A 25,414-nucleotide genomic window follows, 5' to 3' on the forward strand; every position below is an offset into this window, starting at 1 on the left:
CAACACTACAAAATATGAAATATTAATGGCTCCTTTGATGCTAGAGAACTAAGACTGCCTGATCCTTGGCCTCGAATCAGCTGTTAGGAAGAGGAAGAAACATGCTCACAAGTGAGGAATTCCTTTATAGTCTTAATGGGCATTTCTACTTCAGTATTTAACCAAGTAACAGATCTCAGCGCTAAAATCCTCTCAGGTTTATATGACGCTTAAAGGAGACTATTCCTTTCAGATTCACATCCCTTGTGACACTTTACCTCAAGTGAGGGACTCCCAATAGGCATTTGAAACCACCAGAGGAAAAGATGTCCCTCAACAGCACAGATGCTAGATGAGAACCAAGACTAAGTAAGTATGGATGGCAGCCTTGGGGATCAATTCTTTCTGAAAGCTGTCAAACATATTCCTGGCAAGGTATTGGTTATAATTGCAGAAGGAGAAGGAAAAACATTCCTCCCCAAAATGTTACGGACAAGCAGGTTGTGCCACCCACTATGATACATTTTTAGGAACACCTGTGACTTGGAACTCTGCTTGTGTTTGGTGGAGGGTGAATGCCCTCCAAAAGAGAAGGTCTTGACACAGCCTTGTGCTTTCCACCTCACTTGGAGGCTGTACCACACAGATGTAGTTTAAATCTGTGCCTGCAGAGGAGGACACCGTGTAACTCCATCTGAGGCCTGGGGCATGCTACCGAGAGCCCCCATCCCAGCACACTCCTGCCGTCCGTTGGTGGAGACCCTGAAGACCATCTCAACTTTTAAACGCAAAGGATTTAAACACTTCAATTACTTCTCCCAGCTCTCTCTGCAGCTGTTTGCTTTCCTCCCTCCAGCTGATAGACTAGCAGGGCTGTGTCGAGGAGCTGAAGAGGCGGACGTGCTCGCTGCATGGCTGCCAAGGGAGCGGTTTCCTTGGCAACATCCATCACGTGAGGCCCGATGGATATCTGGATACTACCCCAACATCCCCTATTTCACCTACCTGGATGGCTGAATGGGGTACCGAGTACCCAAATCAAATCAATTGCAGCAGAAAGAGCGGGGCTGAACGAAAAAATACCATTGACGTTACGGTTCTTTTGTTTGATCCTCACTTTTGCAGAGAGTAGTATTTTAGTGTGTTTGTTTTTTTTTCCCCCCAGTCTTACTGAAATATTATTTTTCTTCAACTAAGCATGATTTGTGTTTCTTCTATAAACAGTTTTCCAGAAAGCTTTATTTTGAATGCAGTTTTAAAACATATAAAATTTTATGTAGAACTTTACATATTTTTGCCCTCTCCCAGAGGCATTATTTTTTTATAGAAAACTAATTTTAACAAGGCATTTAAAAGGAACAATTTTAAATTTTATTATTTTTTCCCTAGTAGGTTTTGCTAATACAAAGCAGCTGATATTGTTTTAATATGTAGATCCTATTTTGCAATCTGATACCAAATGTGGAAAAAAAACAACATATGAAATTCAAATATGGCATTAATCTAATGAAAGCTCTGCTGCTATTTGCTAGATATTTTACTGGTATTTGCCTGAAAAATGATCTTCACTCTCCTTAGTGCAATAGTGATCTTACTGAAATGTGTACTAGGTGGTTTATAACAGAAAAGGGGTATATTGAAAGTAACATGCTGAAAATTGTCTATCACATATCCACTGTATGTAAAACATCTGCATCTACGTTACATTCTCTGTCTACAAAAAATAAACGTTTTTAAACATACAACTCGGTTTTAACTTTGGTCAAATGAAAAAAAAAAAAAAAAAGATAGAGAAGACCAGCTGATTGATCTTCATCAGGTAAAGAACTGGCCTATCAAGTTTTTGATCTGGTCAGCCATGCAGCTGTGAACGTCGATACACTCGTTTAACTCAAAGATCACATGCATAGAAGAAAAACATAAGCAAGAAAGCATGCCCATTGGGCATATAGGAAAACAAATTGTGCTTTAAAGCACAGATTTCATCACAGCATCAAAGAAAAGGAGAACAGCAGAGAAAAAGGTCTGTATTTTGCTTTGTCCAGACCTACGAAAGGGCACCATGTCAGTTCATTTTGTAAAATTCTTGCTTAACATAACGTGTTCTGGCCAGCAAAGTTCCTTACATACTTACAGAACTGTTGCTCATACCCAGGACTGCCAGAATCCCAGTTCAGTTGTTGCAAAGTTTTCACTAAAATTCATTTGCAATGCACAGCCTAGGCATTCCTACAGATAAATCCTGAGGACCAAGACTCTTAGGCAGGAAATCTGCCTAAAATAAGATGCACAATCCATGGCAGTTTTCAAGAACAGGTCCCAGTCTTGTTAAACTACCCAACAGTGTAGAAATTAACCACTCACCATGGCATAAAGCAGTTGAATCCTCTCCATCTAGGGATGTTCTGATTACCTCCCTGCTTTCAGCTGAGTGCCCCTTATGGTACCACTTCAGGGTAAGTGTCATCAAACCAGCCAGCCACTGCAGGTCTACTGAAGTTCCATTACTGTGCAAAAGAGAAAGAAAAAGTCAAATAGTTGGGTTAACAAAAGTTTAGATGCTTTTTTTTTTTTTTTTTCTTTTTTGGGGGGTGGGGTGGGGGGAAGGGTCAGAGGTCGGGTTCTTCCATTGCACCTGTAGGAGATGCAAAGCAATTCAGCCAGATTTGTGGGCATACCAACAAATGCAGTAAGCGGGATTTTACCTAGTAAAGAATTAGACTGTATGAAAGTGCTGACTTTGCTCTTAAAATAATATTATTTTGAAATTTATCTGTTTGTCAAAGATCTTGTAAGTTGTCACTAGTGTCTGAACATTATCATTGCCACCTTCTTCACGGCTTTCCTGTACACAGAGCAGTCATTTTTGAGCAAAACAGAGAGAACTTTTCCCCAGAGCAGCTCAGCACTGCTTTTGTAGTTGCCATCCAGGGCTGCAGTGCAGGATACCTCCCAGAGCCACAGTTATTGCACAGCCAGTGCAATAAATACTATTAGTACCAAATGGGTTGCATTTCACCTTACACTTCAAAAGAATACACCATAGTGGTAGATATTAAAATCTCACCTTTAATGTAAAGATTTTCATTAGTTTTAAAAACCTCACTGTAGAGTAAAAGTAGGAAAAACAAAACAAAACAAAACACTGCTACTGCAGGTCAAGAGACTCTGTGAATCAGCATCACCACAGCCTCTTTCAGTCTGTCACAGATACAAAATCCTTTTTACTAAAGAAATATAGACTCCCAGCCTAACCTGTGGAATTGAACCTCTACTATTCCACATTATAAGAAAGATCTCTTACCACCTGCATTAGCTGACAAAACATAAAAAAAATTAGTGTTCAGACACTGGACAAACAAACAGACTTCCTTTATTTCTCATTAAACTCTTAGACTATATAATTTTTTGAAATGCATTTACAGAATATTATTTTAGTCATATTTCCCCCATACCTTTAGTTTTATAGAATCTATTCCTTCATGTGAAACATTTTTAGAGGAAAAGAAAAAATGTTGATCAGTTCCATGTATCACTTTACTAAGATCAAGTATTCATACTTTTTCACTCCTAAAGCAAACGTGTTCAGTTTGCCTAAGAAATGGGAGCACTATTGGCATTGTCTTATGATAGCAGTTTTTCAGGAGTATACAAATGTACCATTACTATGAAAAAACAAATATTGATTGTAATACAGTATAAAACACAAAGAGTTCGATAAAGTCTTTTTCAGCATCAGTAATAAGCCATTTCCAATACAAAATCATGATTTTTAAGGACATTTGCTAAATATACACTAGCTTATTTGAGGTCAGGTTTGCAATTTGTTTCCCAAGCAATGGAATTAGACAAAGCTGATTTATATTAGCATAATGTAAATCAGTATTGAAAAACTTAGTTCAAACAGGTTTTTGGCTGTCAAAACCCTCTTTTGAGAAATTATAAAGAACAGATGTATTTTGGCAGGTGGGATTACATCATCTCACGCAGGTGGAACTTGGGTACCTTTTTGTGATGTTAAACATTCAGAGCTTCAATGAAGATTGCTTCAATGCATGAACCTAGCCATGCTGGCATAGAAAGGGAGGTGTTTTTTTTCTTTATTTGAACGCACGTCCCTTTTGCCTGCCACCCACCCACATACTTCTCTATAAACAGCAGGAACACGCAGAGGTGGTGGTGTGGAGATAGCTGCCTGCCTTTTTTACTTTTTTTTCCTTTTTCTTTTTTTCCCACTTTTCTTTCTACTTGCATTTCCAGCAGAAGTCAGCTGGGAAGCCCTGGCTGGCTGTGAAGTAGCAGAGGACACTCCTGTGCAGGAGGAGAGGAAGGAGGAGGATGGAAGGGGTACCTAGGAATAGGGAATGTCATGGTACTTGGCAGGAATGGATCAACAAGATGAGCCACACAGCTCTGAGAGAAGGGAGGGAGCCCCAGAGAGGGGCAGCATTCACAGCATGTCAGTGGCTGAGGAGCATGCAATGCTCCATAGTCCGTCGTGTTATTCCAAAGCAAATCCTAGAAGACAATTACAGCTGTATTAAAAATATCAAGCCCCAGCCAGCCATACATGCCATTTTCCATTGACAAGACATTAGTATTGCGTTCCTTATAATTACTTTTAGTTTGTAAGCGTACCTCCCTAGTATTTGACTTTGGGGGCTCATAGGCACACACCAGGAAAATGTTGAAGGTATTTGATTGCACTTTAGCATGTGCCTGAGTACATGCAAGCACAAAATGCACGTGTTTCTCCTCTAATTATAGTACATCACAACATACAGACTGCAGCATAACACTTTCAGAGACAGAAGATGTCAAACAGGCACTTCCTTTAAGGATGCACAGGATTAAACAAGTGGAGAAACAAAGTCAAATACTGTACACTTTCTCCAACAAACCCAGCTAAGGTTAACTAAAATTTTTACACTTACTACAAATAAATACCTTCCTATGAAAACCTACAAGCATCCTAACATCCTAACTGTCCACAACTGTATTATCTACTTTGGATGAGGTAATTCAGGGTTACAGCTCTTCTAGTAAAGTGGGAATGTGAACTTCCAAAATACAACCTAAAATGAGCAAAAAAAATCCCTCCCACAAAAAAGGTGAAATATCTTACTAGGAACAGCAGAAAACCTCTCATCCAACTGCCCTTGATGGTAAACCATTCTCAATGAGCAAACTATTTCCAGGAATCACAAGAAGAGTCAAGGAGCCTGTCCTTTTTGGATGGCTCCAATGATCACCGTTGTCTCAGTGTGTTATGATTTATCGTTTAATCATTTAGGACTGGCAGCTCCTGGAAGGTAATAACATTAAAGGGCACAGGTTAGCTTGTATACCATTGCCAAACATTTTTTACACTGCTAAAACTTTTGTTAAAAGTTTAAATCATTCTGAACTTGTAAATGTCAAGGCTTCAGTGTTACTCTTCTGCAGCCGCGGGAGCAGTTGGTCATGTTATCAGCTGCACCCCCAATGGCAAAGCCAGTGCTCCATATTTCAATAGACTCTGAAGAAAATACACCAAATATGAAAGTTATGATATGCAGCACCTCAGACTGATGGTTTATTTGTCTTAAAAGCTGAATGCAGGGCATTTTGAGAACAGTAAATCTGAGCAGAGAGTGTTCAAGGATCAGTCTGTAACTTCCTAAAGTTGCTTCAGCAAGCTGGATGCAGTTAGAAACACATACAAAGCCTTGGAAATTGTCTTCCTGAAGATTAAGGTCATACTTAAAATTTAAAGAGAACTATGTTGGTGAGCTAATAAAAGATAGAGTCAATTTTAAAAAAATATACCATTTTTTAATGCAAAATCAGTCACAGTGCAGAGATATGGCTAAGATAAGGGCGCTGCCACATAGACATCAGACACACTGAGTCCTAACCCCCAGTCACCGTACTGGGAATAAGCTCTGACCAAAGTAATAACTTCTCCTCAACGTACCAAGTCAGCAGGGAAACGCAGAGCGAACACCTTGTCCTTGCTAAGGCCCTCCTGTTAAACTTGTTTATCACAAGATGAGTGGCTATCACAGAGTTTTGTGTTTTCCTGTATAAACAAGGCAGCCCAAACCGCCTGTTTACCTCCCAAATTGAGAATATCCTTCTGCATCACAGTTTCAATATGATTTCTCAGTTGTTCCCCTGACATGATGCGTACACTCAATATTGCTGTGTTTCTGTTGATCTAGTTTTGATCTCACCAAAATACTGTGACTCATGAGCAAGACAGCAAAAGCTTTCACTTTGGGCTAGTTCAGAAAGGAGCGGAAGCAGAGCTTCAGCCATCGCACAAAAGGCACAAAAATAGATGAGCAATCGGTGTGCGTTCAAAGGCAGCTGTCTGATTAACCAGTTGACGATAACTGGGGAAGACATTTAGACATCTTAACCTTTCAGGAGCAAAGTCTGAGGATTAAAGTCTTACTCTCATATTCACAAACTCAGAACCGATGACATCAATGAATTTAACATGCGTGGGCTTCACTAAAGGATTCCAAACTCCCTCCCCACAGCAGGAACCACAAGGAACTTCATTCAGAGAAGAGATTCTAGATGGTGTTTTGCTTACATAAGAACACCCCAGTCACTTCAGTTTAAATACAAAATAAACAGCAGCCTGTTTCAGATAGGCATAATCCATCACCTTGCATTTCATACCACGCCGTCACATTTTTCACCTCTGTTGATGTGGCCACCATGCTCACCCAGTGCTGCCTGCACTGCTCTCAGGATGCCACACATTCTCCCCCACCCCTTTCAGGGATGCTCACAATTGCTACATAAAAGTTGCAGTGGTCCTTACACCCAGACACAAATACTCCCTGCAAATACAGCCTTCTATTCATGTGCAATTATATATTTCAAGCAAGAAAACAGTCACATTTACCTTGCATTCCTAATTTCCTAGCTGATCATTAACAATGACTTTAAAAAAAAAAAAAAAAAAAAAAGAAAAAAAAAAGAAAAAAAAGGAAAAAGAATAAGAAAAAAAATAAAAGAGAGAATTGAAACCAAGTATCTGAGATCATGGCAGAGAAACCAAAAAGATCACCAAATTCATATATTTGCATGCTTTTGCTAGAGGTTAACTCCACATCAGCAGGCACATATTCTGTATTCAGAGAAATCTTTTAAAGATGCAAATAATGGCTCTTATACATTTTTTGGATTTTTTTTCCCCCCACAGCATAGTTTGTATCTAGATGTGTGTTATCTATAACACAATCAATACATGGCAAGAGTTGGTAATTTTGATGGCACATGCAATGAGTTAGTATTTGAGAATATGAAAGGTAGTAATTAAAAGCTGAGGAAGCAAACTTGAATGGAAAACTGGGACATATGTTCCTTTCCTCTCCAGCCTGCTTTTTTCTGTCTATTTTTGTAGCATTTTTTCTGCTCAGTCTACAGTGTTCCAGGTTTTCTTCTCTGTAAGAATTTCAGCTTGGCTACTGCCTTCCTTCTTGTCTCAGACCATGTTTTCATTTTGCTTTCCTATTAAATGACAAGATGACACTTCAGCATTGTCTTTTTCCTGTCCGTAAATATGCTCTTTTTTCAAAAAAATCATTTATTTTATTTTATTATTTTTTTTTCCTTTCAATAAAGAGATTCTTCATGTTTGGAATCGAAGAAAAGAGAGGTGTTGAGGTATTCCCTGGATCAGGGTGACTTACTTGCAGAAGGGTAATTATGCTGCTAGAATCTACAACACATGTGAGGGCATCAAGGAAATTGATGTAAGAGTAACTGACCCTTAAATAATTTGAAATGTTACACTCCCTCAAATATCCTGGCATGGACTAGTTGGCTGGGGGGAACATTCAAGTTTGCAGTATGTTAGAGCCACAAGAGAGCCCCAGCATCTTCCTTTTCTTTACAAGCTATTTCTTCCAGCAGAAATTATTCTACCTGTTTTGCAATTCAAGACTCTGCATCCTAGCATTTATGAAGTCTAATTCAGGCCTCCCATTAATAACCAGCAAAGAATGCAACAGAAGGTGCTGTAAAAACAAATAAATAGACTTGGAGCCTTTGGAATCAAAATCTGTAATTATGACAAGTATGTATACAAATTAGGGGAGATGAGGATGGGGTACGTAGCAAAGAAGCAATAAGCATGAATATTTTTAGTACTGACTATGCTCTAAGTGACCCCAGCTTGCTACTGGCCCAGTATCAAGGCTGGGTAACAGGAAATTATAGCCATCAAGAAGATGTTTTTTTCAAGGGGGACTACAAAATAGAGAAGTAATGACATGGGACACCAATGGTGTGTGCAGAAGGTCCCACTCACCAAGTAGCTGCATACACAAGCAAACCATAGAAGTGATGGCTTGCAGAACTTGTGCAGGGATCACTTGATTAGGACAAACACACTGAGCACAGCACTGCTCACAGCAACAATCACAGGGTGGGAAGCAGCAGAATTCCTCATCCATGCCAAAGGCATGTAAAATGCAGACAAAAAGATGGTATTTTTGCATGGGAAGGAAGTCAGAGTGCAGACTTAAAACAGGTGAGGGGGTGAAGAGAATCACAGTGATATTGGTAATTCTCATTGGAATACGACTAACAATCTAGTACCTCCAATTTCCATTTCTAAGGTAATTTATTTCTATGAGAACAAAATGTTCCATGAGCAGGATAAATGTCGTGTGCCACTCATTAACAGGAGACTCAAACAGATGTCTTATTTCTAATTAAAGCATACCTTCTAAAATTATTCACATGTACCTCTTCTTGGGATTTTTTCAAAGAAGAATGATGCCTCAGATTAAAACAGTTTCACATATCATCTCAGTTTCACGTAACATCACCTTAGTTTTTACATAACTTCCTCCATACTCTCAGGCCTATTCACCAGCCCCTTAGTTGTGCTCCTCTTTATGCTGGCAGATCAATCAAAACCAATGAAATTGCTTATAAAATCTTAATATTGTCTCAAAACTAATGAAGAGCCTTCACTAGAATTTTTTACATAACTTTAATAATGAAATAAGTTAATATCGACATAGAACTATCCAATACAAGAAGAAAAACCTGCAATTATAGCTGCTGAAGAATTTTCACTGTTATAGCATTTAATCAACGCCACACACTGTTATAAAGCAATGCCTAAATCCAACGAGTTTTAGTAAGTACCTAAAAGTTAATTTAATGGTAATATTTTAGGACAGCTCTCATTATTAAACTATGAAATGGAACTCAAGATGCTCTACCTAGACCATAAATCAAGGCAGCCAGTTAAAAAGATGTGTACTGAATGTCTGATACAATTTAAATTTTGGTGTGCTTAAAATACTATATGCTCTGTTAATTGACTAGATGCTGCATGGATAAGAAGCTTTGGTATGAGCCTCAGATCAATACATTTATTTTAGCTCTCTTTACAGACATGCCTAATGCAGTGATCACTCTGAGATCTGACAAGAAGTATTTTGTTATGGGGGCAGAAAGAAAAATCCATTCCAGTTGTCCATTTTCCCAATTAAAGTTATTTCTCTTTTGAGCACTGCCTGGTCGTGTGAAAATGGGCTCTACTCACATGTGCAGAAGGTGAAAGAAATCCTCCTCTCCCCGGGGCTGGCAGGAGCCTGAGCTGTAAGCAGAGCAAGCGGGGTGACCTGAGGCTTAGTGCACAAGATGGGGTGGGCACAAGGCTGGAGCAGGATCTGGCACATCGCAGGTCCAAGCTGTGTGCTGGGGAGCATAACCGAGTGCTTAGCCTGGTGTGAGATGACAAAGGCAGGTTCAAGAGCTCTCTCAGCATCCCACGCAGTGAGGTTATGGCTGACAGGCATCCCTTCTCACGGTGCTGGCAGCGAGCACCAGCATTTCCTGCTCTCTGAACTGTTCTGCTACGCAGAACCAGGTGGCAGTGGGGCTGGAAAGCCTCTGGCTGGCATGTCTGCACTGTGCAGTAAGCCTAAACATGGGGATTTAAGCCCTAACCTGGCTGCATTTTAATAGTTCAGGTCTTAAGAGGAGGTACAGGATCTCCTGCCTTTGAATTTCAAAGCCTGCTACTTCCACTGGAAATGTAGCACCTCCTGGCAAGGTTTTTCCTGCTTTATTTTATTCTGTTGGACTGGGTTAGTTTACGGCTACTATATTAAAAGTACCTTCCTTGGGTTTATTCATACTGCTCTAGCTGTCAATTTTCTTCCTTCCTATTTATAAATAATGCTTCCTATTTATCCTAAACAGCAACTCATTCTGCTCTCCAACTTCACAAGCTGTCAATTGCAAACGCTAATATAAAGCCCAGTCTCTTAAGAGCTTTAAAATAAGCACAAGAGATAGCTGCAAATTAGCCATAATGCACCTAACAACAGCTCTGCAAAACACTTGAGGGAAAACTAACATTTGAGTTGCTACAAAAGTTTGACTGAAAACCTTGGCAGTTGTTCCCACTCTGCAGCCACTGCCTCACCACAGACCCCACAAATTCAGTCACTCCATTAATCCAGAGAGAAGAAAAGTAAGAATAACAAGTATATGCAGATACTCATTATTCTTCTCTGCATTCTCTCTCATGCAGAGGCAGCATCAACTTCCCACAACAGCAACTACTTGGAAACTCAGCGTGCATTAGGTTGCTGCATGAGATTGCCAACACCTCTGATTTTTTGGATACCTCTCTGTAATTTCTCCAAATACAACCTATGTAACAAGCACTGCTTCGTGCTCCGTGGCTACCTGGGCATAATACAGAGCTGATGCACATGCACAGCATCAGCACAGTTGCATACACGTCCAAGCTGTGCTACTATCAATGCCTTATAGCCCAGCTTCTAGCCAAACACTCAGAACAAGTCTCAGAAGCACCAAAAGAGCAGATGTAGGTGGATCAAAAGCATCTGTGAATATTTGAGTTCTGATAAACAATTCTTGCAAGAAATCTAAAATAAGCAAAAATTTTCCGTTTTTTAGTTTCAAGCTTCTTGTCTCTAAAACTATTAAATCTTTGACGGTTGAATGAAACAAAAGAAACCCCACTCAAAAGAACTTTTTTTTTTTTTTTTGGGGGGGGGGGGTTAAGGTGGAATAAGGTGGAAGAGAAGAGAAACAACTGTGGGGGTAAAGAATATAAAACTTCAGTTATAAATTTGAAAAAACAGCTCAATTTACACTTCTGTTTTTGATCACAGGCTCTGAAAGTAGAATTCAGATAGTAAATTGCAGAATAAAACTTAGAAACCAGCGGTAGGTAATATTTTGTCAGTTAAAATAAGCACATGAAAATCTGAAAACAATTACAGGAACAGCTTGATTATTTATTTCCCTCCACTTGTAATATTTGCCATTAGGAGGGATTCTTTTCCTTCCCTGTTTCAGGTCTTGCTCTAGGGAAAAGCATGAGAATGTTAATACCTGTACCAGGCACTGAATCACGGGGCTGTATAGAATTGTTTTGACCTTTTCAATATTCTACAATTTGAAGGACTCACCCTCTCAGCAATGCACCAGCTTCCCCATTTACAATCTCTCCCAGCTGTGGAGGAAGAGATGTAATGTCCAGTTAGAACTGGAAGTGCCCAGCAAGACAGTAAAAACACACTCCAAGAAAAAAACTTACTGAAGAAATATTCAATCTATTCCTATGACAAAGATGGAAAAAGAATGGAAGATGGCATAAAGCTAATGCATAAAACTCCTGACAAAGTCAATAAGGAAAAACATGTCTTGTTAGACTCCTCTGCTTGTAATCTCCTAGACCTGGTTTGTGTGCTGCAATAAAACCCCCGGAATTTACATCCTTATGAAAAATTGACTTGTAAATCAGCCCGGACTTATGGTAACTTCCAAGATTTTTAAGTTACTGCCAAAGAAAAATGAAGTATGACAAAGAACCCTCAAATAATCTTGATTTGCACTGTTTTTAACAGGGTGTGCTTAAGGTGGGCCTGGAGGAGGCAGAGCCCTGCAAAGCAAGGCAGGGTTCTCTATGTACTTGTGCATCAGTAGCCACAAGGGAATCACAACCTGTTATTTGCTGTGCCTCTTAGAGTTTCCCACTGTTAAAAGGTCTTGTGATCCCGGTGTCACTACACTATGGAAGTATAGGAAATAGAGAGATGTGCGCCTACTTCATTTCATTACTTTCTGTATGCTCTTCTGCGCTTGCTGCTCAAGTATTTCTCCTCCAAGTAATATTTTCTATCCAGATACAAAGCAGCCTTAAAAGTTTTTCAGATCTCAGGCTGAGATCTTTTCAGACTGCCCAAGTTAAACCAAGTCTATTGGTTACTATTGCATCAGAGCAACATGACTTAGAGCTGTCAAGGACCGAGGATGTTCCTCCCAAAGCCAACATTCAAGCTGTCGCTCCAGAGCAGGTCTTTGGGCAACGTGTGGCAGTGCTCAGGGAGGGAAAAATCCCTGTGTGCAGGGGGAAGGACAGGTACAGTCTGTACAGCTGAGGCTGAACAAGCCAGCCAAGTAGGTGCCACAATCTGGCAGGCAGATAATGAATGAATGTCTATGCTTTGCATGTTACATTAATAAAAGTGAGGTTTAAACTATTAGTCTGTTACCACCTGTGATAACCCCTATGTCATGGTTTCCTCTTCCTCATAACCTTCTGAGACAAGGCAGTGAGTAGTCCCTTGTCCACCCATCTCCTCAAATACATGCACGCTCACTGCCCACATCCTACTGCAGGCTCTCCCCACATACTCCCTGTTTCAGTGTTAGTGACCAGAGCTAATTAAGGATATAGAGGGGCTTACTGTTTTTTCATTGTTGTTTTATGGATGTTTCCATATCCAGGCCCGAGAGAGGCTAACTAGGGATTGAGATCATTATTCACACACCTTCTGGGAGCTCCCTTGTGCCTGCTGTTGCGCCTCTTAATAGTCAAACTCAGCATGACAGCTGAACTGTTCAGCTCATCCCAATGAATCACATCCACAAGATGCTCTTAACGTTGCTCTGAAAGGAGCTGTATTTCATTATTCAGCCTGACGATCTAGCATTTTTAATAGTTAAAGCCCAGGCTTCAGTGTATAGCAGAGCGCTGTGTCTAGCTAGAGCATTTTCATCACAAATTGACAAACTGTCCAAAAAGTCCACTCCCATCAACGAGAGATCTCCTGTTCTCAGCTGTTAATTTACACATTTATAAAGTCACTTTTAGAAAATACTGCCATTCTCACCATTCACTTCACAATCTGTTCCAGGAACCTTTCTTCTTTCTGTTAGCATTGATCATGACTATTTACATCTTGACTGCAGTCAATTTTCTGTTACAAAAGTTCCCTGTAACCTCCGCTGCACTCTTTTTTTTTTTTTTTTTGCTATCCTTCTGTAGTCCAATGCAACTGTCCATCTGGTTTAATCTTTTATTTTATCCTGTCTTAAATTCTTACCCTCCATAGCTTGACGAACAAGACTCTCAAATTACATTTTTCAGAAATCAGAAACACTTAGTTTTCTTCCTACCCAGATATTTGCAACAGCAAGAGCTGTACGTCCTAATGAAAGGCTCTAACTGCAGCAATTCAGAACGAAAAGGGGAAAAAAATAACAACAACAACAACAAAAAAACAACAACCCACACCTCAAGATCATCTATTCCCCATCCCTCTTTCTGCTTTCTGACAGAGAGGATTTCAATTGCTCTCCTCTCCCTTTCCATAGCACTGCTTGTCTCTGCAGTCCTTTCAAAATGCCCAGCTGAGACCCTGTTTATGGATTAAGTTCTCTTCAGCTGGGCCTGTGACTTTTTCCTGCCGAGGTAGTCATTTTAATTATCTGCTTTTTCTCACTTATTTGCTCAGTCTGTGACCATCACAGAGTGATTAATTAATGCACATATGCACAGGTAGCTGTCCAAAGGGATACTCTGTTTCACAGCATACATTTTCCCTGTGGGTGTTTTCTGTTCTGAAAGCGTATTTGGCTCTACTATCAGCACACTGCCTGCATTATGATGATGCAACTCAGATTGTTCTGCTTTTCAGGCGGTCAATACTAAAATCGATACAAATGTGACACTATGGCAGAAAGAGCCAAATGTTATGTGAAAATGGACTGAATGTCAGATTTGTCTTGTTCCTGAGTTCAGTGATTTATAAAATATGTAATGAATGCAACACCAAGTTATAAAAGGAAACATATTTTGGTGCCTCGTAACGTTTCATGCCATTCCGGGTACACTTTGTGGCTCCAGCCTGTTAAATACAAAAAAAGACCCTTAAAAAATTGACTGTTAATGCAGCACCTGCCTTCTGCACCACAGCCAACTGGAGGTGGCTGTGGCCCCGCAGCCGAGGCAGGGACAAGGTGGCAGGAGGTGTGGGGACAGCCAGGGGAGGGACACTGCAGGCACCTCGGAGACACCACAGCCTGCAGACAGCTCCCTTCTTTACATCTGGGCCCAATGTGGGGAAAATGAGGGGAGCTGGAATGGCAAGGGGAAAAGAGGTATCCAAAATGAGGCTGAACCCAGAGAAGGGGGCAATAATTTTGTTTTCCCCTAAGGTGTTTGTTCAACTGCTTCTTTTCTTTGTTTCTCAGTATACTAATCAGTAATTAAAACCATGTTAACTGGCAATAAACTGAACTAATTGCAATTTAGAGACCATTTCATCTGCAATGCATCCCCAGGTGAAAAGATCTGGCATGGACCTCCTTGGGGCTGATCTGCAGGGTGAAGGAACAGCTCAATTCAAAACCACGAAATATATTTGGAGATTTTCTCCATTCTTGGAATCCTCTCTCCCACTTCCTCCACAAGCACAACCAAAACATTTTTAATACATTCCCACCTCTGCTATATCATCATTCGCTCAGCTTTCACTTACAACCAAAATTTCAGCTGCAATTGATTCTCTTCACTTTTTCATACCCTTGGGAAACAAAGTTCCAAAGCAGATGCAGCAATCCTGATTGAAGAAGAAATCTGGTTAGCGTAAATACAGGAGCTTCAAAGGGGATTGATTTAAAAAGAAGATGAAAAAGTCTGTCTAAATAACTTTTTTCCTCATACTGAAATCAATTTATTAATGCTAGTACTCTAAAGGTGCATTAATCTTTTCCTGTTGCAAAATAATATTTTTTTAATTCAAACAAGGAATAACAGAGATCACTGCAGCCTCGTGCAGTTCACCTCTGTATGCAGACAGAAAGATCTGAAGACTTCATGCTTCTTGGCTAGTATTAGTCATATTTATTCTCTGCCCCAATGGCCAGAAAGCAGAAAATTCTTGAAAAGTTAAAATCACCAGGTCTTTGTTAGAATTCAGATTCAGAAAAGTTTTTACACCGTAGCAAATGGAATTGTTGTTGTCATCCCACATAAAGAAAACTGCCACGGTATAAACAAGAGATTATAAAGACACACTTAATTTTTCAGATAAGTGCAATTTTCACTAATTCAACAAGCATAATTGACTCTTCCAGATCACTCTAATCTTTGCCATAAATTTCACAATGTGCCAGGTATGACAGTTTGTTCAAAAAGATAAGTTGAGATACCAATGTGTTTTCCAACTTTGAGAGAGTAAATTGTAAATATTTGAAGAGCAGATTTAGAAACTTGAATTCTATATCTGTTTATTTGCTAATGTCCTTATGTTTTCTCTATACTTTGTATTCATGTATTGAACACTTCCTCTCCCTCATCCTTTCTTCTTCCCAAATTAGTGCAACAAGCCAGGGCTAGGACACCTCATCTGTAAAGTCTCAGGTCATGGTCAAGGAAACTAGAACCTCCTCTCAAGAAAAGTAGAGTATACTTCAGTAAATTAGATTTGCAGAGTATTCGTAGCAATCCTGGAAACAAATCTCCCTTAGATTTTCTTTTTTTCAGGGGGTTCTATAGAGCTCTTTTTCACTTCTTGGGCTGGTCTGGATGTTGCTTTATAATGTAAGGGAACACTCTTCTTGATGTACCATTTTTCTGAAAAATCCCAGTGACTAGTTTTCAACCTTGAGGATGTGCATTCTTGAAGCTGCTACATTACATTTGCAGTAATTTGCAAAGAGCCAGAAAGTGACATTGTCATTTAAGTTAATCACAAAAGGTAGGGCCAACACAGCAAAGTGACTACATTGCGGTTCATTGGTTTGCTGTATTATGGCACCATGGTCTTTGTGTAAGCTGTGGCTTCTGTCTTACCATTCAGTGCCTGCTTTGTGTGCCTAGCCAGCAGGGCCACAGCGAGATGCCAAAGGTTCATTTTAATCTTTGCAGACTGAAGTATGAGTTGGGATGAGTTGGAGTACCACAACTGAGATGTGCACAACTGTAATAACCCACAAATTACCAAATGTTCTCATTTTTCTCTTAGCATTAGCACAAATAAATTAAACCTTTTTCAAGGGTAGATAACCAGCTCAACACCAAATCTTCCTGGCTTACCTTACAGAAGCTTCATGTATAATAAAATAAAAAGAGTATCTTAAGAATTTAGGTTATGCACATTTTTAACAGTTGGAACAACTGGAAATAGGATGCCTGTTTGATATTCTAATCAGTTTGTTAATGGAAACTATCTGTTCACAATGTATTTGCTTAGCTACACAAAATATTAAAACAAACTATTTAGTTGCTTGCAATGTGTGACACGATATCCTTTTGAACTCTAAAGCAAAAAGAAAGCTACTGAAGCAAGCTCACCATCAATTACTGGCTCAAAATGACTTCAGAAAGAATTTCTTCTAATCTCCAACAGTATCTTTTACATAATCTTCTTTGTAAAATTGTAAATATTTTTTTAAGTAGCACATCAGTAACACCTGCGTCCAATAGCTCAACTCATCTGAAAGGCAAACACCTTTTTGTGGCATACTAAAAGCTGAACAATTAAAGCATTTTGCTAATTTGGAATGTATACAGAAGGAAAACACTTCAATGGGATATATATTCTCTTAATAAACGATTGGGCACAAATTAACACATATCCTAGAGCACAAAGCAGGGCAGTTCAGTGAAAAACACTGGTGGTGCAAAACACATTGTTTGCCCTACCTTTTAGCACTGAGGAGAGATTCTATGCACACAAGATTTTGACAGAAATGATCCTAAAAGTAATTTCTCAAGTCTTTACACCCATTCTAAGATTCAGTTTAATTCTTTGAGTGAAATCCTAATGCTGAAAGGTCAATGGAACAACTTCCCTTGGCTTCAGTAGTACCCAGACTTCCCCCAACATCACTAATCTGGAATGTCATTCATTATCATTATAATTCAGAATAACCTGCAAGGAAGTAGGGACAAATCTTGCAAACAGTTTTCATAAACTGTGTGTTATTTGCACCTTCTTCATTGCAGCAACAGATGAAGGATCCGTGTTATGAGAGGATGGTGTAAACAAACTAAATGAAGAAGAGGAGAGAAAAGGACAGGGAAGAAGCTTTGCAGTTAATATTTTACAGTACTATGCAAGTGCTGAGACAGTAAATGGTTAGAAATATTCAGCAAGCAGTTATCTGTCAAGTTTATTTAATTGCACAGGGACAAGAAGTGTCAGAAAAGGCCCTCACTAATGTTTAGACGTGTTGTTTTTTTTTTTTTTCCTGAAGTGATTAATGAAGAATATAAAGAACAGTCCAATCTGTATAGACAGCATTTTAAAGATCTCTAGTGCAACACAGTGCAGAATCCTACCCCAAATGGGCAATTATATGCCATGAGAGGGCCTGGGACTCATCACAAACTGAAAGATCATCACCCACATCAAACAGATGGTTCTGACCACCATCAGGTCATTATCATCAACAGGACTCACAATAAGGCTTCACGTAGTTTGGATGTTGTCTCTATGTTATTTTTGGTGACTTGGGGGTAAAACCAAAAAAATTAGTGACAAAGCTTGAGTTTGATACAAGCACTGGTGGAATATCAAATATCAGTAAAGTTGTCCCGGATGATTTAGTAAGATGAGGACAAGCACACAACAGGATTTATAACATAGTCAAATACAAAGTCAAAGGAAGGTAACAAAAAGATGCCCAGCTTCAAAAATGGATGATTCTATCTGGAGAAGCAATACCTTCAAAAACAGCTTGGGAGAAGTGCTGAGAGAGGATGGGATTTCTGTATTTGAATTCAGATGACAGCCAATCCAAAATTTAAAATTAATTCAGCTTAGATGAACTTAACAATATTAGCTTAAAACCAAATATTTTGCCTTTAGATTCCTCAGCTTTTCATGTTTGTTTTGTCCCTGTTCTAATGTAAAGTCAATCTCAAAATGCAAATTAACTCTTAAAAAAAAAAAAATCCCCACCCACCTGCCTTATCCTGTCACTTCTTTTTTATCGGAACTATTCACTAAATGTATCCTGGATTTGCAAATAGTTTTGATACTCCAAACTTTCTCTCTTCAGTAATAAACTCTTCAGATGGAAAATACTGCTGTGCACTATTCGCTCACTCACTTTACTGAAGAGAAGGTGAGCATATGGGGACCAAAATACGGGCCTAAAATGGGGAAAGAGCATTGAGAATTGGCTCTTCAGTCTAAAGAAGCAGCTGATGTTCTCCCATAAAAATGTCAGGGAAGAGCAGACAACAACATTAATGTAATAGAATTGCAGAAAATGGCTTTATTTCCTCTGCAGCACACATCTGCTTAAGAACACACAGCAATCACTTCACTTGTATTTGAATTCAGCAACACAAAAGCTGTGGGTGACTTGAGATTTCTCTCTGCTTGTTCCTTTGTTTCGTTCTTTGCTGTACTCTTCTATTATTTGTGTCCCCTGTTTCCTATATGAACAGAAGTATTCTTTTCTTCTCATTCCCTATTGCTTTCATACTCTATTGAGTCTATTACTTGATCATTATACTTTTTGTTCCCCTGTAACAGTCCCTTGTATTGCTAGCATCTTCCCTTAGGATCCTCCACACTGCTCCTCCTTTCTGGAGGAGTTAATTTCTTTCTCTCTTCACTCCTGAAACTTCTTCATTCAGCTTTTGTTCTTCCCTGCTCATCACCACGTCCTTTTTAAGGGCTCTTGCTCTATGTAGGAAGGATGGATCAAAGTGCCCAGGCCTGATGAGCTTCTTTCTTTTCACCTGTTTTTCTGGATTGCCTGCCCTTTGGTTGCCGCCAGACATACTCCATCTTCACCTTTCCTATGTGCTCCCCAAGAGTGAAAGAGCAAAACTGATGAGATATTCTTTGGATTTTGATTGTCTTCGTATTCAACCAACTGTTTTGAAATACCTGGGATTCATTTCAGAGATGCTGAGAGCCCTTTTATTCCTTCAAGTAAGGACGTACTCAAGTTCTTACTCATCAAAGAATGGATCCTGGCTAGGGAAATAAGTTATTTAGACCAAAAGATGAGGATTTCTCAGCATCAGTCCCAACTTCTTTTTCACAGGTTGCCAGCAAAACAGGAGCAGAGGACACAATCCTTGTGTAGACAAGGATGTCAATTCCTTCTTCACATCCACTTCACCTAGTCAACAGACAGAATGTGTTTTCACAAGCTCTTTCAGCTCCCTTCAGATCTTTTCTTGAGCATGATTGCCCAGGGCAAAGTAAAAGCAAGGTGGTGCTTTGAACAGCAAAGCTGTCCTGGAGGACTCACTACAGAAGACACACGTAAATCATATTTGAACCCAAAACAATTTAAGAAAGCAAATCCTTTATGAAGAGTGGTATTAATGTAGAGGTGGCTTTCACAGAATGTAATTGCAGTAGAATGGGAAAAAGAAACTGAGTTTTGAAATCTAGAACAAGTATAAGGAAGATCCTTTTTGTTTCTTCTCCACTCCAGCTCTGCAGCAGAAGAAAGGCTCAGAGGCATTGTGTCATCATACCTATGGCAAATAAAATGTTGCTGTCTCAAGCCATACGCATCACAATCTGTATCAAAATAAAAGCATTTTGAAATTATTTCTGCTTGGTGATTGTTGCCTGCTGTGTTTGAGTGTGCAGACACTCTGAGATGGCATCCAGCTGTACGAGACATGCATAAATGCACAGAGAATGTCTAGGCCATAGCACTTAGGAAGGCAGGAACACCCACATGGCTGGAAACAAAGATAATATGATCTATCTGGTGGGTTTGCTGTTTGCAGGATAGAAACCACAGGACAGACAGACAAAACCTGTTAATTACGATTCCACATTTCCCAACAGCACATTTACACGTAGTTGAAGACATCTGAATCTGTTTTGAGATGTCGACAGAACCATGTACAAGACACCAAAGCTCTCTCCTCACACTGGACGTTTTCAACCCTAACTACTAGGCCATGTTTGGAAATCCCAAGTTTGGCTGTGGTATTAACCCCCCCTCCCACACAGAGGCCCACAAACAAATAAACCTGGCTTAGAAGCAGCAAATCTCCCAGACAGCACACCAAACCACTGCACTGGAAAAAACAACTAAGAACAACTTCTCATGGGAAATGGTTGTTCAGCTTAATAGACTTTATTAATGATTTATTTAGGAATTTAGAATTATGCTTTAAATTTTTAATTACAAGAAATACCAAGATCTTAGATCTGCAGGTAATAGGAATTCACAGTGAGAAAATATCAATTTTTCAATTCATTTTGTAGTTTGTCCCAAATCTCTTCAAGCTATATATGACCTTCCCATTGCTGACACACAGTTCTGGGACCAAAATGTGCTATTTTCATTTGAAAATCCTGCTGATAGAACAAGATGTCCAGTGAAAGACAGTCAATACAAAATCTGCAAGAGAAGTTTTGGGCATTTTCCACACATCATAAATATGTTTGAAATGCTTCCCTCAAGGATTGCCTTATCAATCATTACACTGTAAGGGCTCTGATCTGAAACATTATAAGAGAGCAAATTAAGTGCATTTGTGATTTAAAAATAAATAAATAAATAAATCAGGCACAATTTAGGTGTTGGAGAATTTGTGGCTTCATAGAGTAGCAGGATTTGGAGTGACTTTGCTGCACTATCTATTTTTTTCCACCCAGGATTTGCTGTTCTGCATCATTTTTCTGACCAATGTTCTGAAAGGTCATTAGCATCCCTGGAGAGTCTACCCCTTGACAAATCACTGCAGTATTTAATTTTTCTCACCACTAAAATACTGCATTTGTTTCAGGACTCCAATTTCTAGACAGAAAGGGTTGATTTTATTTATTTATTTATTTATTTTTTACAGCTACATTAGAGAACCAGCTAACATCAAGTTTCTTCTGCATTTTCAGATTTTCAGTGACCCAACACAACTTGTTTCTTGCTATTTTCAGCTTAAAAAGACACAGTTCCTTCCCTTTTACTGTATGGCAGAAGTCAGTCTTACAATTTTTCTCATTTTTAGACAGAACCCTTAGGTAACAAGAACTGGATCCCCAAATTAATCTAACTTTTCAGGTATACAGATAATACTATCACCTACAGGTAACTGCACAAACCAGAACCAGTTCCACAAACTTATCTGGAAGTCCTCCAATTTGTCATCTCTGTATTTATCACAAACACTGTTGTGATTAAAAAATATATATATAAAAAAAATACAGACAGTATGTGGCATTAAGAACAGATTTCTTAATGGGATATCAGGCATCATTCAGTCATATACTTTATAACAGCCTAAATTTGTTGTGTCAGCACCATTACTTTTATCGTGTTAACTTGTAATCGCATGAAATATTATGCCAAGCTTCTAAGACAATATTTTTTTTCATAAAACTTTTGACTGGCATTAATTATGCTCTCCTGCTGTTTCAGAGGAGAATTTCAATATTAAAATATCGGTACTTTCTATTTTGGAAGTATGTTTCAACCAGTTTCACAGCAGTAATCTGAAGCCCCACTATGCCACCAAAACTCTGGAAGCAAAACCAACTTTCACTGTGTATAAATCGCAATATCCACTGAGATTTAACAGTAGGGACCAAGTGCTTATGATGACACATTATCTGAACACATTCTGTAGACTCATTCTTGCAGGTTTCTCTGCACAAAAATCTTTAAAAATATATTTATTTAACAAAAGGTGCTGTTAAATTCCCTGCAACACCAACTCTTCAGTAGGCAAAACAAAAGGCAATTGCCGCTCCTGTTCTTCAATGAGGTGCATTGAAATGGTTAGAGAAGGGGTCTCTGACAGATATTGCTGCTGTAACATCACTGCAGGTCAGCTTTTTGCCATTAACCATCATGAGTCCATTTCCTTTATGACACAGCTGCTGCAAACACTTGGAAATGCTACAAGGCACCAATTTGGCTTTCATCTGACACTGGCCTGGGGCAGAGTTCTGTAACTTTTCCTCTAAAAAAGACCACCAAAATATCAAAAGTCACCTAACCTAACTGAGTCACCTAATCTATTTTAAAGACAATCAGTGAAGCTTTCAGAAACAATTCAAGTTCTGAAAATTTTATATATATATATATATATATATATAAATGGAACATTTGATAACCAGTCACTTGAGAGTACTCTACCTTGACTCAAGTCTGGGCACGTATTTGCTGAGGTCAGGGCAGTGGAGGGTGGGCGATGGAAGAATGGAGGAAGAACAGGGTCCAGGGAGCAGTAGCTCTTCTGTGATCACTGCCATTGCAGGTACCCAGATGCAGAGAGCAGAACAACCATACCACTCAATGCCCACCCCACCAAATATCCACTGTACACTGGCCATCAAACTGACCCCCCTGAAAATGGAAAAATCAAATATCCCTGAGGCTGCCCAGAGAGGAATTTGGATGAGGCCTCAAATGTATTAAGAAAAACTCTATTTAAAAAATAATAATAACAATAAAGCAAAACAAACAGTGTGAATGCACAATTAATCCCTTGTGACATCTATTTAAACAAGAAAAGCACAAGAGGAAAACCACAAATTTTGGACTAGTGTGGAGTACTGCATATACACTTTTTAAAAAGGTAAACATCTTTACCTTTTTAAAAAAGTAAACATCTTGAAAGGGGAAAAAATGTCTACCTTTCCAAAGGAAAATACTTGTGTGTTATTTCTGATAGTGTTGTCGTCTTTTCCTTAGAAAGACAACTTACATTTATGGATTTGGGAGTTTTGCAATACCTGAATTATGTGGGAAAAAAAATCTTACACTCCTGATCACTAAAAGCATTTTTTTTCTCTTGATAGAACAACTGTCATGATAGCTCCCAAAAACTTCTGGTCTTCTACCCATGGTTTCTTAAAGAAGTCAGATATTTTAAAGTGCATGCACCTAACAGCTTCGTTCTCCAGTTGTACTCCTCCTTGCTTACACCTATTCCATCCCTGTTATTCTTTCCACAGTCACCACATTTTCTTCTTGTGCTCAGGGAAAAAAAAAAAAAAAAACAACAAAAAACAACCCCACAACATACTGTCTTTTCTCTTCCTAAAAATGCTTAAAAACTCTTTCTTTTTTCATATCCTTGTCAAAAGACACACCATCACAGTGGTCTATGGCTACTTGACTTTTGTTAATCCCATCATCTAATAAGACTTCACTGTTATACAAAAGACCAGAATTTATTCATCAATCTCACCATACCCTGGATGAGTGAATAATCTGAAATCGATACTAATAGTGGAAAAGCTTTGTGTAGAATACTAAAAATATTAGTGCATGCCAATATTTTTAATCTACCCATACAACTTAGAGGAAAATGTGTCTATACCCAATATTCATGTGTGACCAGGTAGTTTGTATTTAAGTAAGAAATTTCCTCCTCCTAGTTCTTCAGCTACTGTATTAAAATGCAGAAGTTAAACACTTTACTGTAGCAAAGACTAGAATCTTAAGAGTCTTCATTATAAACTGTTTCCAACATATATCTATGATGATATCTACAAATGGCTATGTGCATATAGGTCACATAAATAACTTGTCCTGAGTGTAGCTGTGTTTGGAATGCATTAGATTCAGAAGATCAGAATGAAGAAAACCATCTCTAATAACATTTTCCATGCAAGTCTGAAAAACATTAGCTGGATAAGTCAATGGCAGGTTGAGCGTGTGGAATAACCGTACCTACAGTCAGTTATCAGTGATTCCTGTCATAACAAAAACTAAGACATGGTTTTAATAACCAGAAAGACCAGCAGAATTGACTACTATAAGGAATGGGATTAGAATTCAAAATTTTGAGTACTCCATAAGGTAGGTTGAACTGAGAAATTCTACACCTAGGAAAGACTAATCATCTGATAACACAGGCGCTAAGGAGTAACTGGCAAGGAACAGATCTGCAGAAAAGAACCTGTCACTAGACTTAACATTGAAGAGAAAAGGATTCAAAAGCTTCAGTTCTTATAAAAAATAATATATATATATATATTCAGATGAATGTAACTTGCACAGCATGTTAGCTAATCCTTCCACCATATTTATTATTGGTAAATTCTCAGAAAGCATGTTATATCTGCCTTTACATTCTGCATGTCCAAAAAAAATGTGAAGCAACTGAACAGAGTCAAAATAAACCAAAGAGAAAGAACAAAAATCCAGATATTAAGACCCACGTGGGAAGATGGAAAGTACTGGAGTTGCATAAACTGAGGAAGAAGAAGCTCATGTGGAAATGCTAACCACGTACATACCGTGCTGAAAAGAGGAAACAGCAAAGATGAATAATCTATTTTCCACAACCAGGAACACAGGACAAGAACAGGCTAACATCAAAGAAAGGAAGAAAATCTCATGTTAGATACTGGAATAATATTTTTAACCACAAAGACAGCAAACCAGTAGACTAGCAACAGTAGGGAGTCTCTGGAATTTGTACCGTTCTCTCAGGAATCGGTAGGTCTGGCATGGAGGTGACTTCAAAGACCTCTTACTTGGAAACTGCTGTTCTACAGCTGCATGAGTCTCTACATTGAAAGGGGTGTAAGGGAAAGGTGCTCATAGGACAAGAAACTAGCCAAATATCCGTGCTTCTAGAATCCACAGCAAAGTAAGAGTATTTCATTTTCATAGTTTTCTTAATATTTTCTACCTTTACAGGGCAACTTTTCAAAGCTCAGTCTATAAATTGCACACGACCAAAGTCATTTCATGTTAGTGTCTATGCTTTTATTATGCTCTCTCCATAGTGCTGGTTCCCAACTATGTAGTGAATTATCAGAGAAATACTTAAAAAGATGGTATTCACTAATAAGATTTAGTGGCAAAGAAGCATTCTCTTGTTTATACACTAAATCATTAAAAAGACAGCTACATATGGCATACAAAAGAACTGAATAAATTAAGTTTCTTGTTTTGACATATTGTTGGTGGGAAAAGAAGGAACCAGTATCTTTACAAGAAATAATTTGAAGTCAAGAGCTACCCACCATTAAGAACTCCATCCTGCTGCCATTGTATTCCCAGTGCCTCCTTTGAAGCTTCTATTCACCTCTGAAATTCCTCTATCAAAGCAAAGTTTGTATCTTAAAAAGACCTTCTTCAATTATTCTGAGACTTAGTAAACAGACTTACCCACTCCTTCCATCAGCTCAGCACA

The sequence above is a fragment of the Aythya marila genome (assembly GCF_965140915.1).
Source record: "Aythya marila genome assembly, chromosome: 7".
Taxonomy (NCBI): Eukaryota; Metazoa; Chordata; class Aves; order Anseriformes; family Anatidae; genus Aythya; species Aythya marila.